We start from the raw sequence: 16,447 nt of genomic DNA, 5'->3' as shown, positions 1-16,447 counted from the left end.
TATGAAATTTTGTTTAACAATTATTAACCATTAATCTCATTCATATGAATGAAACTGATTTAACTAACTTCTTATGAAAATGAAGTAATATTTTTAATTCTTTGATATGATAGTTGTTAGTGAACACCCAGTACAAAGTGGATGTTACATATGGTATCAGAGCGTTGGGTTCAATGCTGAAACCTTGGGCCCAACACTGTTTCTAGGAAAAAACAAAAAAACTGAGAATGTAATGCTGAAAAAGATTTATTTTACATAACTGGATATTATAGTCAAAATTGGAAAAATCACACCAGAAAATCATCTAGAATAGTCAGGGAAGGGCTGAGATGAAATGGATAAACTGCAAAATCATAAAGATGAAATAGAACTAAGGAAAATGATATGATTGGCAAGTCGAGTGGTGGTGATCGGCTTGTTAAGCCCATCGGAAATCCTTGGCCAAGATAGTTTATAGGCATGTTTGCCATCTAATGATCACTTGATGTTAGTGGTGCTAGTTATGCAAGCATGACCATTTCATAACTGTGTGGACATTTTAAAACACCAGGATGCTCGGGTGGCAGGATCAAAATGGTACATTTGCCTTATCCTAGGAGGGAGGGCTATTCTCAGTAGAGAATGAGAAGATTAAACTGGGTCCAAATGCTGAGGCTTGCGCAATCCAACTAGCTCCGATAACTTTAATGAGATGTTATCTGATGTTGATTAATCAACAAGGCCATATTGTGCTCCAGTATGGAATAAACACACTTGTATAATTGAAACTATCAATGCTTATATATAAATGTAACTTTTGTTTGGCATAAAACAATTATACTGACAAGATGGGCATGAAAACCTAGGTCACACAAATGGAAAAGATAAACTTCCAAATATTTACAGGTGAATGATGAGCTACTCGACAAGATTTTTATGAGAATTTGTTTCAGACGCTTATGATCTTGAATAGATGTATGATGATCTTGCATAGTATATCATGTTTTTACTCTTTGACACACTACTATACATGTATAATACACATGTGATGTTGCCTTTACATACTGAGCTGTTGTATATTGTTTTGGAGATGAAGTGTATATTCTATTAGGAAATGATTATTTTAACGAAATGTTATTGTAATGAGATGGACATGAAGGCCGAGGTTACATAAATGGAAAAACATGGATCTATTAATTTTTTTCAGGTGATCTATAAGTTTGCAATGATGATCTACTCATTAATGAGTGCCATATGCCAAATGGTATGTATAAGTGACTTGAACTATGTGATCAAGTTATGATCTAAAACTTGCCAATTGAATGATTCCAATTTTGAATACTTATCTTACTTTTAGTTATTAAACCCTGAAAAATTCTCTTATATGAAGATATCAATGTGGGAATCAAACTAATGATATGGTGAGTGTCTACATGAGTATGACAGAAATATGAAATAAAATATCCTACATGTTCAACTCAAGTGATGTCGAGGTAACCACAAGTATGGTAAAGTGAACTCAGGTGAGTGTGTGTTTAATTTTATAATATCATTCTGGAAGTATTGAAGTAAAAATAGACCTTGAGTTTTGATCATGATTTAGATTTTGATCCAATTTTGAAAAGAAATGATATCATGGTACTATATATGCATCTTGTATTTGGAATATTCTTTTAGTGTCTAAATTTGCAGAATTCATCAAGGAAGATGAAACACAAAGGGGAATGATACGTTACATTCCAATTTTTAAAATACTCCGTTATAATGTTCGTTACAATTCAATTTCATCGAGGATGATGAAACACAAGGGGAATGGTATGTTACATCTCAATTTTTGACCTAATTTAAAATATAGCCATTGTGGTTCACATGAAGTCAATTGACAGTTAAATTTGTTATAATCTTGTGAAATCGTAAGATGGTTAGTTATTATAATTTCATGTGAAGATAACACGCTAGTTGATTATTTATTACGAATTCTTAGAATTGAATAGGCGGTTAGCCGTTATGAATGTTACGATGAAATAACTTGTTATGGAAATATGATTTAACTGTAGAGAATTTCCTTGTAGGAAGCACATCGAAGGGGTGGAAGCATTATCAGAAAAGAATTGGACAAAGAAGCATCACCATCATTGGACAAATGGGTATGAATCATGAATCACTGTGGTTGAGGATTTAATGAATTGAACATTAGGATACAATTGATGAAAATACATGAGGTATTAAATAAATAATTTAAAACATAAAATAATTTAATTTAATTATAAAACGTACCTCAAAAGATTTTAAATGATCTTTCACTATTTTATTATTATATATATATATATATATATATATATATATATATACGTACATATAGATATAAAAATGAAGTGGCACCATTATATTATTTTCTTATAATAAAACGATGTCATTTCACTGATATATTTATATGTACATATATAAATATAAACTAGAATAATATTTGAATTATAACCTTTCAACTCTTTTTTTCCATCTTTTATTTTGTTCCTTGTTTGTAACCGATTAAACACTTGGCGTTCTTATTTTGGCAAATGTTCTTTAAGTTATGGAAGCCAAGAGGTCACAACTATTCCTTTTAATTTTGAAGCCGTGTTTAGAGGCGCACATCTTTTTAAATAGACCCGACAGCCTTGTTGTGCTATGATATTATTTAGTAAAAACATTCCGCCTTTTTCTATACACTCGACTGTCATAATCAAGTTCAGCTCCTCCTTTTTAAACCTGACTCCTCCCTTATTCTACTATTTATCAATGCCCAAAGTTCCAACTATATGCAACCATCGAACCTCTGCCAGACACAGGATTTTCTACAAGTGTTATCATCCTTGTACTGGTTGCCATACATTTTTCTCTTTGCTGAAGTTGAAGCTGCCTCTATACACTGTGAAATCATTTGAAGAAAAGCATATATCCAACGTCTACCAAAGGCTCAAGCATTTCCAAATTTATATGAGGTCATGTGTTAATCATTCCAAATTGTGTTATTCTGATTTTTTAAATTGATTTCCATAATGCCAGCTAGGCTTAGAGACTTCTTCACTTTTCAGATTTCACTCACGTTATGTTGTAAGCCTTGCTGAATGATCCATGTCATTTGTTATTAATTTATTTTAACTTTCATAACAACCAGAATCATCATAGATAAAGTCGAATAGAACCTCTTAAGAGAGCTTGCTAAATCCAATAAAACCTAAATAAAATATTTTGTTTGGAAATCATAATTCAATAATATTCTCAACTGGTCTCAAGAACATATTCTTTCAAGTCACAGTTTGTGATAAGATTTACTAATCAATGAATCCTTTTAGAATTTATGCACAGAGCAAATTGCTCAGAAGTTCCAAACACCAGGGATTCACTGGCTATATAGCCATGTAAAGGTGAAGAGGTGAGAGGAAACCTACAAGAACACATAAGTGAAAATTAGATATGATTGAATAAATTAAATAATCTTACTTAATAGCTCATGCTTGATCATGTTTATTGTATTCTTTTGCTACCAAGTCGAGAGGTGTGATTAGAAACCAGGATGCTCAGTGGATGACAAAGTGTTCCATGTCTATTCCGAGTAGGAAGGGCCTTTCTCGTTAGAGACTGTGTGGGGATAAGTTATGGTTAAAGGTTGGGTGGTTAAGCCCCTGACAATGTTTTCCTCTCCACAAGATGTCAGACACACATCAGATAAAGATAAGTTGAGCAATTCAAACAATTGTCAAAAACATATATTTTTAATTTTATGATGTATGTTAAAGAAAAAGGTAAGATTAATTGAGTTGTATTATTGTTACAGTTATTTCTTTAAATGAATGCAATTCTTATCATCAATATAATTGGCAACCACTTAGATCGGTTGATCTTCTAACTGAATGTGGAATATATTTATTTGCGAAAGACAGATTTTGAAATTTTTAGTCTTTCATTTATAAGATTAATCATTATGAGCATATTTTCTAATCTTATGTTATTGCCATAATTAAGCAAATCAAAAGGAAAAGAATAATACAGTGGTATCTGAAGCCCTAAATGATACAGTGGTATCTGATGCCTTAAATGATCCAATGGTATCTGGAGCCATAAATGATACAGTGGTTCTGAAGCCCTAAATGATATAGTGGTTTTGATGCCCCCAAATGATACAATGGTATTCGATGCCCTAAATGATCCAATGGTAATTGATGCCCTAATTGATACTGTTGTATGTGATGCCCTAAACGATATAGTGTTATTTGATGGTAATCGTCAATTGAATTTGATATAGTGGCAATGTATGGTAGTCATCAATTGTTATTTAATATTGATATTTGTGGACTAACCTAGGCGGTTGCAAAAGCATCCCTAGAATGATTCGATCTCGAATTCCATGGTATGTAGATTTTAATTTTCATAGTGAATTCATTGATGGTGTTTTCAATTCTTAGTTATGAAATTTCATTTAACTGTTATTAACCATTAATCTCATTCATATGAACGAAATTGATTTAACTGACTTCCTATGAAAATGAAGTAATATTTGTAATTCTTTGATATGATAGTTAGTTAACACCCGGTAAAAAGTGGATGTTATAGTCCAATTAAAGAAAAGTCACTTCATTCGAAGCATTATATTTCGTGATCATTGTCTTTAATTTTTGCTCAACATCTATTTTGATCTAGTTGTTCAATCCTTTCGAAGGTAACCATAATGGAATGTCTACTTCATGTATGTCGATGATATCCTGAATCATGAGATTTGTAGTCAGCTTTATGCGAACATCCTTCAACTGTCATGTCCCCTCTTTTAGCTCAGTCTAGCAGAGACATGTGAGTTAGCTTATTATGGGGTCTTATAGGCTGACAGGGTTGGATAGGGACCCAATATGGTTATTCAGTGTTGGGGATTTGATGTTCTGGTAGTTATTGATTAGTTGGGAGACATTCCTTGTTTTTAGGAGGCAGTTCCTACTTTTTAGGAGGTACGATCTTGCCCAGGGTTGGGTCTCCATGAGATTACTCTTTGGGTTCAATTTCAGAGGGATAGGGCTTGTTTACTAAATTTTAGGAGCATCCCTAGATTTTAGGGATGAGACTGCTAGTGGATCCTTGATTCCGACTTCAGTCACAGACAGGTGACAGGATGATTTTATGGTTTGTGAGGTCAATTGAGCATTTTGTGGCTATTTGGGTTATATTTTTAATATTTCCTAAGTTAGCGTTTAATAATTAAATAAGGCTAAGTTATTAGCCATTTTGGAGTAATAAGGGGTTTTTGACCTCATCTGGATGCGCATCCTATGGTGTGATAGCTCGTTGGAAAGGTCTCGACATTCTCTAAATCTTTCTCTTTGGTCTTAGGGCAATTCAGTGAACAAATTTCTGTCTATGAGGAAAAAGGTCATTTTCTAGTAACATGACCACTTTAAAATAAGAAATTATAACACTTTCACTACCCAACGCCACTTGGAGACACTTAGGGTTTGATTTGCAATTGAGAGGGGTTATAAGGAGATAAAAGCTTCATTCTAAGATCATCTTTTGCATATTTGACAACTTGTTTATGAATTTTCTCTGAATGGGCAATTTCTAATCTAGGACGCAAACCCTAGGTTAGTGATTGGCTCGGACGTAGCCCTTAGCAATCTTTGGCACCAAATCTCTTAGGCATTGTGCGTGGTGATTAAGGACAGAGGCATCAATTCTCATTGGGGTTTCAGGGTGGCATATCATCTTTCCAGTTGGGACGTGGTTCATTGCAACCTGTGGGATGCCATTTGTAGCAGATACACCACATGATGTATTGATTATTGCTTGTATTCACCTCCAAATGTATGCTGGATTTAAGAACAATCTTCACCTTCTAGTTTGACATCAAATTTGTATGAGCTTTGAGCAATGCATTGGATTTATTGCTTGGCTCTATAATTCAGACAAATTTGCCTGGTACGGTTTGCAATAATTTTGATTTTTATTGAATACCTTACTTATTTCAGTCTTGCTTCATGGTTGTTGTTCCCTATTCCTTTCTATGTTATAAAATCATAAAAAACAAACAAACCTTTCTGCACTTCTGTCTAGTTCTGCAAGAAAGCATAAATAAACAAGAAAACAAATTTAAAAATATAAAATTACAGCAGATCAGCTGAAGAGATCCATCAGGGATCTTTCATCAACACTCTTATGATTTTTACCTCCGTTTTGTCAAGTTGGATTAAAATTCAATTTGTAGGTTGTGGAGTGACCCCTAACCTTTGAGATATTAAAATTGGCATGACATTACATGAAGCACCTAAATCGATGCGGCAATTGTGAATTTTTTTCCAAAAATTCTATCTGAGACAGTCTTTTTCATTTGGTCTAGCTCGGTTGTAACATTGCTCTTTGTCTTGGCGGATGGTGCAACTTTTCGCTCAAAGAAAGCAACTTTTAGAGGTTCGTATCCTGGGTAGGTTATAGTTGGAGCTGAGATAGCCGGTGCTTGTTATATTGGGATTGGATTCGATTGAATGAAATTATTAGGCATCGCTTGTGCTCCTACGAGGTATTGTGGAATCATCATGCCTCCCCCACTGGGGTTAGATTGTTTGGTGAAGGTGACTGTTTCCTTGAAAACCTTCTCTAGAGTGTCGATGTCTGCAGCAAGTAAACTCCTTAAGAATATAATAGCGAGGTGATCCATAGAGCTCAAGTAGATTATAATTACAACTCCCACTAGGACAATATAAGGTGTTTCCAACTTGCGGTATGCCATTTGAAAACAATGACTAAAGAGTGAGATAGCCTTTGTTGGACCCCTCTTGATAGATAGGAATTGGTGGTGTAATATGACTAGATTGATGAATGTTTTGAATTTATCCAAGAAGAACTTCTCAAAAGCTGCCTAGTTTGGAATAGATCATGATGACAAGTTTATGTACCAGTTAAATGTAACCTCTCGCAATGTGTATGGGAATAGACTAAGGACCACGTTTTCTTCTTGAATTTGTTTTCGATTGCATAGATCTTTGAAAACCTTGATGTGGTTATTTGTTATCTGTGTCTCTCCATAGATGACCCTTGGGCAAAATTTCTCAAGCTTCTTAGGAAGGTCATTGAGTGGGCCTTGTAGGTTGATTGATGAATCTACTATGTTTGCAAAGAAATCCATAGGTGGAGGATTCCATGGAATAGTAGGTGGCGGTAAGTTTGAATGTGAAATAGATAAAGGTGATGGATTTTGAAATATGAATTGTTGGAGCCTGGGTATCCCTTTGTTGTTGTAAGGCTTGCAAAAGTGATTGAGTTCTAAGAACTTGTGTCTATCGGGTGAAGACCTTAATGCTCATTGAAATGGAGATGGTGGGTCAAGATCTGTCACTTTGCGTACCTTCTAAAAAACACACCTTCGTGAAAAGCACACCTTCTAAAAATTGCACCATCTGAAAAGTGCACCTTGTAATTGTGAACAAACTTAGAAAAAATAGAACCTTGAAAATTGCAGAATTGTCAAACAACTTAGATTTTTGGGAATAATGGTGTTTAGGCCCTCCCAGGGCCACTTTTGTTGAGTGGACATTGGGCACAATGCTAATGGCTGAAATCCTTACGAATCTCTCTCTTGAAAAGATGGTCAATGACCAACTCTAAGGTTCCGGATGATTATTTTTTAACCTGCTGGGTAGTTCAGTCGAAGATGAATGTAAATGTTCACAAGGAGGCCTTTGTTGGTACCTACCAATTCTGCACAGCTTTCATGAAATGTAACCGCAAAACCAATTTATTTTTTATTTTTTGCTTTATGATGAATCCAATTTCTAATCAATGCAACTATATGAATTCCTATTTTAACCACATTTTTGAAAAGAAAATAATGAAGATAGAGTAACAAGAGATTTAAAGCAAATTACTAAAAGGGAAATTCCTAATGGACATAAGACAAAGAAAAAACATGTCTGCAAATTAAATTATCAAAAGGACCTGGTAAGAAACCAATCGAATTAGGAGAAGCACTTCCTCAACTCCATTGATGCAATTGCCGATGGGAACTTAAATGAAAACTGAACTATGTTTCACAATTCATCAAATTGTGCAACCACAAAAAGTGTGTGCATACGAGACAAAACGCTATGCAAGAACAATAGTGGTCCTTTCTCCAATTTGTCACAACAATGAAATTCCTTAACATAAGGAAAACACCAAAACTAAAAGATCCCATAATTATCAAAACACAATAAAACCATTAGCTCCATCATTGTTTATGAATGCAAATTCACAAAAAATGACACACTCCAAGAAGATTTACTACACTTAGAATGAGAGCACCAATAACATTTATTATTGCATCAAAATATCGGCGTGGAGTACATATTATATCCATGTATTTATAAGAAACCCTCTCCTCGATTTGTGTTAGGAGTGAGAGTTCTTCCAATGCAAACTTATGCTAAAAATTAATTAAGTAAAGCTAATTATATACAAATTGACTCTCTAAATTATGCTAAGTAGCTCTCCACCCTTGTTTATATGAATTAATGGGTGCATGAGCCTTTACATGACTTAAAATAATAAAAGAAGAAGAAAAAAAGAAGAGAGAAGCCATGAGATGATCTGGGAGTCATAGGAACATCTAAAAATGCAAGCTCGACCTTCTCTAAGTGTTTCTAGGAGTTGAATTGCCATCAAAACGCATTTTCGGTGCATGGAATGCTTAAAAATAGCAACTAGCAGTTAACTGTCAGTGCATTGATTTATCTTCGAAATTGTCAATGCACCTCTTGATTGGGTGCACCTTGTGAAACGCGCACCTTCAAAAAAGTACACCTCAAGGTGACAGGACCAAAATTAACAAAAGTTTTTCTAAGTGTCAAAGCTCAATTTCCAACATCTGGGTTTTCTTCCCTCTAGACCAAAATGATGTCTAAATGTGCTATTTTGAATATTTGGATTATGGTGTTGATTGCTTGATTTCTCAGCAAATCTAAGGACTTATACTTATTGTGCACCACTCGAAGGCAATTACTGATCTCCAACATGGAATCTAACTTCAACAATTCTTCAATTTTGAAGATCTGTCTAATATCATCTCTGGAGGAGGCTACCTCAAATAGTGCTTTGAACTATTATAGTATTGTTTATATTGAAGAGAGTTGAGTTCTTGACTCATCTCCAAAAATCTCTAGGCTGGTGGTACGATAGTACTTATCCGCTTCGAAAAATTGGTTTTGAACATTATTCTTCATTTCCTGAATATCATCATATAACCCTATCATGACTCTATTTCCGATTGATACCTTCTCAATTCAATCATCTATTTTATCTAATTCTTCCATCGTATATACCTCCATTAGTATGTCATACCTCTGACCTTTGATAGTCTTCAACGCTTCCAAATCTTTGGTCCAGGGATGCACTTCATCCATTAGCCCAAAATCTTAGTTTATTATTGTGACTAATTTGTCGGCATTATTTTTGATGTTGTGTAGAAAGTTAAAATTACTCTCAATTATTTGTACTCCTCTATCTTCAATTCTATGATGCCACCTTTTGCAAGCATCCAAAAATGAACAACTTTCTTCTGTAACTTATCCTCTCTCTTTCTTCTCCAAAGAAGCCCCTAGAGAAACCTCTGGATGGTCGGGGTCAATCAAGCCTACTATTTGATTAACATATCCCCTTAGCAACTCAATCTGCTTTCTTAATACGGAAATCTCTAACTCACCCTGATCCAAGTGTGTAAACACTTGCTTGAGGCCCCTAGTGATCAGAACCTTTACCGCATCAACTATGGGCCTTACCAACACTCTCCTTCATTTGATAGTTATTTGGAGAAATACCTTTAGCATCCACGTGGGGAGGTGGGATGGCAATGTGTGCCAACAAATCTTCATTTTGGTTCTTTATGATATAGGCTAGTGCCTTAGCATCACCTTTAATAGGTTTCGGTACTTTGATTTCCTTTATCAACTCTATCATACCCTCCTTTGTGTATTTCATATATTTCCTTTGGTGAGTTAAAACTTCCTTTTTCAACCATGCTGGAGTAGTTCCCATGGGGAACGTGTACTAAGTGGATGAGGTAGGCTCTGAAGCTGGTCCTTTCCCTTTATCATCTCATTCTAGAGTCTTCTCTTTTTGTGGAAGCACTACTAATTGAGCCTTTGTTCATGCTTGTGGCAAGTATCTAGTCTCTACTCTAGGAAGAATATGTTCTCCTTCCTTGGCAATTTGACCTTTTGATACTTCATCTGTGTGTAATTGGACATACTCATCTCATTCCATAGTCTAGCTCTCTGGCTCTATTACTTGAGGAGGTATCATAATTGCTTCCTGTTCTTGCTAAGGAGGTACAAATGGAATGTTCATTGATGGTGGAGGAGGTATACCAAGTGGTCCTTTAGGTAAGGGAGACAACTGGTCCCAATCCTCTCCTTGTGATTCATTCCGAGGGGTATCTCGTATCATTTCCCCTATCATTTGCGTGCCCACTGATATGAAGTCGAAGTCTGGAATATCGAAGACAACAGTCCCATATCCTCCCATCTCTTCAATACGTCCTTCCTTTTCTTGATCAGAGACCTCTATTTGAATTGGCTATTCCAAGATGAAAGGTGTTGTTTGGGTTAAACTCTTCCTCCTTTCCTCTTCTATGGCTCTTCCGAACTAGATTCTCCTATTGAGTGGGATATACTCAATTTCTTACTCAATTTCCTCCCATTCTTCCTCATTTTTAGCCTCAAGTATGGTCTCTGGAACTTGTGGAGATAGAGTACTTTTCTTCTTCAACTTTCTTCTTTTCTCTCCCACCACTGTCGTCTCAGTTTGAGCTCTATTAGGTATTGACAGGGTGGCCTCCGCTTGGGTTGGTGGGGCTTCTTCTTTTAGAGCCTCTAATTGCTTGGGTTGAGCTTGTTCTTGTTGGGCCTCTTCCTGTTGAGTTCTTTCTTGAGTAACCCTTTTCCTCTTTTTACTCTTTATCCTCTTAGTCTGAAGTACTCCACTTCCTGTTCGTGCTGATGTACTGTCTCGTGCCTTATTGGTGACTTCACTGGATATGTAGGGACTGTGAATTTCGTTCATTTACCCATCTTTGGTCATGTGGTTGCTTGCAGAGTTGGAGCGTGGGGAACTACATCCAAACATAAAGGTTTCCTAACCCGCTTCTTGGTTAATTGAATAATATGTCAGGCTTTATGATGGATATCATTATTCTCTTCTTGACGAAATGCTGCATTCATAATGTGTCACTCATAGATCTTGTCCCTATTGTATAGCAGGTCCATCACATCAGGAGTATCCTTGTTCCACACCTTTAGGGCTACCTCCAAATTAAGTCCCCTTTTTTCCAGCTATAGACTCATCCTACAATAGTCCCTAATTTGGACATCGTAGTCATCTACATAGTTCATTCAACGATCTTCAATTGCCACATCTGATATAAACTTTTTCCCTACAAGATGTTGTACCATTCCAATATTGTCAAAGTAGGGGCGAGGTGGCAGATAATCTTCTAAGGGGTAAGGATCCCATTCAGAATCAAAAGTGACTATGTCCTATTTCTGCTTAACCTCGAAGGCTCCGATGGTGATCGACTAGACCCATGTCTTCTTGTGTTGTTTTTGCACTTTGTCATAAGCAGAGGCCAATTGCCTTACTATCTCTAATAGTAACAGTCTATTTGAAGGATAAAAAATGAGCTTTTTTGGGTATAGAAAGGTACCAGCTACCCAAATATAGGTAAATGTGTTAAACTATATGAAATAAGCTCCTACTTGTGATATTCGGGCTATCGCTTCTATTGACATTATTTTAGCATAGTCCCCTTCGATAAACTAAATAATAGAAAAGATGAATCTATCATTCACCAATCTATATTCGGGGCTTTTAAAAGCAATTTTCTTTTTCACGAGCTAAGAGTAGACTATGTGTGGCCACGCCTTTGCATCTTGCATACTCCCTCTCTTAACTAAACCAGGATAATCTATTGGTCTTGCGATTAAGAGGTACATGAAATAGGAGGTCATGTAGAATCATAGGTCATTCTTCATCGAGATAAGTTTCTCATCTAAGTTGTCAATAAGGATTGTAGCTCAATAATTGACATCCTTCCTATTTTGATAGTTTCTATGAAATTTACCATCCAGGTCTCTAGGTGAAGTGCTGCTAGGAGGCCCATGGCTCTACTCAAAAGGACTATAAAGTAGCCAATATCGTCAATCATAAATCCTCAAGTGATGTCGACCTTTCCACCTCTTCGATTCAATGGGGACCTGGGGATTAGGTACTTCCCCTGTACCAACTCCCTTTCCTCTACATCATTTTCCCTATACCACTGGTCTGCCATGTCATAAGTGATATGCAAATATTGATCTATCCTTAGTAGATGGAAGACCTTCTCAATGTTTCGCGGCCTTATGTCCAACACAATTTCTCCCATTACACTCTTGACTACCTTCTCTATTGGTACGTAGTGGTGAGCTAGAGTCATTATTAGTTCAAATGATTGGATGGATACTGGATGGGAAGCCATACTCACTAGCCCACTCATGATCAACGCTGACACCAGTGCTGATCGCTCCTTGGGTTCATTGCATAGTAGTAGAAATGCATTCCAATAGATGTGCACTAATTCGGTGTCTCAAATCTCAGAGTGTTTATCTCCAATTCTGGACTTCTTCGGTGCCCCTTGATATTTGAAAGCTGTTGGTTTGGGTGTGATCTTTGCAACCATGGAAGATGAAGATAATGCCATTTTACCTGCACAAAAGATAAATGTTAGTGTATCATCAATAACAAATCAAAAGACGCTCTAATAGACATGACCAGACTAGCAAAAAATTGATTGAATCAGAAGAATTTTAAAAAATAGCCTATAGTGCCTGAAATGCGCACATGCGCACCTACATATGGCATGCACATCTCCTTGCATTCTTTTGAAAAGCGCACATTATGCGCATTACGTTGTGCACATAGAGCGCATCCACATGTGCACAGTTTTGTGTATGTGCAGGTTCATTTTATGCACTTCATGTTTTCCTTGTGCACAATGTGCACCATATAGGGGTGTGTGTTAGATTGTGGTGACTGATCAGGAAAGTACTGTACATACTTCATAAATAGTGGGGTTCGGGGCATCGCCCTGAAATTTTTTTTTTTTGGGAAGTAGCCGACATATTATGGCTGACATGTTATAACCCTAAAGTAGTTTAATACTTGTATAAAAAGGGCTTAGGGTTGGGTATTTTTATATGTGGTGATACAAAATTGGTTCTTGCGGCGGTATTGAGCTGTAAGGGATTACGGATTGTAATCAGGTTGTAATCACTGGATTGTAATAAGATCGGACTTGCTATTTTTTGGATGTAGCCCAGGGATTGGGTGAACCACGTTAAATCTTAGTGCCTTGTGTTCATTTCTGTGTGTTCTATTATTTTCTGTTATTGGTTATATTTGCATGTAGTTTTTATTTCTGTCCGTGGTTTATCCTAACAGTGTGCACATGCACAAGTGTGATTTTCCTTAGAAAGTTCTAAGATAGGAAAGTTTTGAGGTGCGATGATGCAGATGTGTGATAGTGCACAGGTGTGGCTCATGGAGTTTATCGAAATGCAAAGTGAGTGAGAAGAGGGGCGGTTCTTTCTTTTATAGGTGCAGGGAACCTGTGGGTGCGCATAGCGCACATGTGCACTTATCGGTTGAAGCATGTTTTTCCCACATTCTGCATCACTGATGGGTGCACACATGCGTAATGTGCGCATATGCACACTTTTGCTGGCTTATGGAAAAAAATAGCTCCCCGATTTCTTGATTTCATTCTGGATCAACCAACTGGGGAACTTAGAATGACTTAGGCTCTAGAGGTAGACCGTATTCACTAAGGCACCTGACTCAATGTCCTGTTCTAGAGAATGGTATCCCTGAGGCTTGAAATTAACCAACATTTTTTATTTCTATACAATGAGGAGATCCTTCTTTAAACAAGAATCATGCTTATTCTTTGATGCGTGGATACAAAGCTTCACATGAGGAAACAATGATAACAATATTTTCCTTTTTTTCTTTGTCCATCACATGTTTGAAATGGAGTTTGACATTTTAGTTTTCCTAATGAAAACTATGACTCAACTTTATTGAATGAGGTAACACAAGGTATAAGTAAAAGCTTCAGCAAATAATTATTAGCATCACATTTGAAATACTTCCTTTCACCATATTAGATTTAAGATTCATGAGTAAAGAATAAACACAAACAAAGGACATAGCCTGCTTTGAGTTGTTTTTGCAGATTTTCTTTTAATGACACTTAAATGAATTTGTACTTAAGATGTGATGATACCTAGTACATTTCTTATATTCGTGGCCCTATTTTACTTTGACCCTAAGGAACATACTGGGTGGTTTTCATGTTCGCAAGGATTGTCCTTAGTTGCCTAATATGCATTATTAGTATTGTGGTTTTGTACAATATGGTTGATTGTAATATGCATGTTAATGAATTCACCCAATGCTCAAGCAATTTTTTACGCTCGAGTTGTTGCTAGTGGGAGGTTTAAATATGTACATAGTACCCATGATTAAATTGAATCTTTCTTGTGACATTGTTGTCTTTCCTGCCAAAGGAAGACCTCAATAGTATTCTGATTCTGTTTAAATTAAATTATATTTTGTATTGTTCAACTTATTTTAAATGTTTCAAAATCTTTTCAGATGGTGTAGTGGCCCCTTTTCTTAGCTTGGCTCAATAGTCCAACTAATGGTGCTCAAATATTTCCAAAGAAAGGTTGCAAATGTGCCTGATATAAGATCTGATTTTGGTGTTCACATTGGACACTATTGGGACTAAGGCACTTGTTTATAGTGTCTGACCAATCATGGATCAACTTGCAGGCACAAGTTCATCTCTATATCTTAGTTTCTGATCTAGGTTTGTTAGTAGATTTCCTACTTTAGCTTGTTTGCTAAGTTTATTTAAATGCTTTCATTTACTTGCTGTATGACCACCTTGTGTTTCCTTAGCACCTCAAACAATCTTTTATAACGAAAGGAAAAAAGAGTAGTTTCTTAACTTTTTCCAAGTGAGAGTAAACTTAAGCACACCTCCTAGTTTTGGTTGACTCTTTAATTTTTAGTGAAAGAGGGTTTGGTGCCCATTTAGAACACTACTTTCGATTATTCTGCCATTCCCTACATTACATTTTGCCATTTTGTTGGACCTAACTCTTACTCAGAATACTTGAGGACTTTTAGTTTCAGGTCTGAACTTTGTATCTAATTTTTTAGATTCAGATACATTCCTTACTTAAATTAATTACTTATGTACTTGCATTGCTTTGTCTATGTACTTTCATTTCTTTTCAAATGACATCATCTCTTACACTACTTTCGATTATTCTGCCATTCCCAACATTACATTTTGCCATTTTGTTGAACCTAACTCTTACACTAGAATACTTGAGGACTTTTAGTTTCAGGTATGATTTTGCATCTATTTTTTAAGATTTAGATACATTCCTTACTTAAATTCGTTACTCATGTACTTGCATTGCTTTGTCTATGTACTTTCATTTCTTATCAAATGACATCATTGCTTAGTTTATGCACTTGCACTTCATTGCTTCATCAATTGCATATGTTTGGTTTAAAGATCACATTAAATTCGTTGCATCAGATATCATACACAAAAAAAATGAACATATTAAAACCTTTTCATAGTGGACAATTTTATTGCAGTACGCCACTTTTGAGATAAAAATTAACCTTTTCTGACTTGCATTTCCATTCAAGGTTTTCTTTTTGCCAAAACTCCAAGGACCATTGCTCTTTATTTCCATAAACATGGCATTTAGATGCCTAAGGATTTTTTCTCGAAAGCCACCATGACTCTTCTTTTATGGGAGAATTTGTAGGTCCACTTTGGTTTTTCTTTCCCAAATCGGAAGACTTTTGGCTTGTTGGTTGTTGCTTTGCCTCCTCACTTGATTCACAAGTTGGTCATCTCTTCTATTAAATGCTGGTGGAAGAACTGGAAACGGTATCTGTGTATTCCTCTTTGCATCCATGAGCCCAAGTTGGATTATCATTGGTTGGATCACTGGTTGGTTCCCCACTTGTCAACACTCAATATTCTCAACTGGTTTTGGCACTTGCAGTGTTCTCAAAAGACTTGGCATCTTTGGTTTATCTTTGCGTGGTCTTCTACCACAAAACCTAAAATTGCTAAATTTGTTTGGTGTGTGCTTTACTAGGGCTTGCCCTTGTGTTTGAGGATTAGACATGTGGGGTTTCCTAATCCCAGATGCCCTTTACGAGGTCAATCTAGGACATTTTTTTTCACCTTTATTGGTTTTTTTAGAGAGCTCAACATTTCTGGAGTTGGATTCACGACTTTTACAAGCCTTTTAGACTAGAGCCCATCTCTTGGCATATGGATTTGCTATGGGTTTGTCCTAGGCTTCCTCATCAATATTCCCAGATTTGGCATTCTTTCAGGATG

The 16,447-nt window shown here is 36.1% G+C and overlaps 1 long non-coding RNA gene across 5 annotated transcripts in view; it reads left to right on the top strand.

Moving 5' to 3' along the window:
• The window catches only part of LOC149536450 (uncharacterized), a 204,123-nt gene that overhangs the window by 159,154 nt on the left and 28,522 nt on the right, over window positions 1–16,447 (top strand). Inside the window, exons 1-2 of one of the 5 annotated variants that reach the window (XR_016356914.1) lie at window positions 265–1,794; window positions 2,052–2,126. The exons of the other annotated variants lie outside the window; for them this stretch is intronic. This is a non-coding gene — a long non-coding RNA (uncharacterized LOC149536450). Of the gene's footprint in view, window positions 1–264; window positions 1,795–2,051; window positions 2,127–16,447 lie in introns of those variants that run through there. 5 annotated transcript variants of the gene reach the window in all.

Source organism: Cupressus sempervirens, chromosome 10 (assembly GCF_028749045.1).
Source record: "Cupressus sempervirens isolate cs-2001-9-10 chromosome 10, ASM2874904v1, whole genome shotgun sequence".
Lineage (NCBI taxonomy): Eukaryota > Viridiplantae > Streptophyta > Pinopsida > Cupressales > Cupressaceae > Cupressus > Cupressus sempervirens.
Note: the sequence above shows the minus strand (reverse complement) of the source record. Positions and strands in the feature narration are given on the sequence as shown.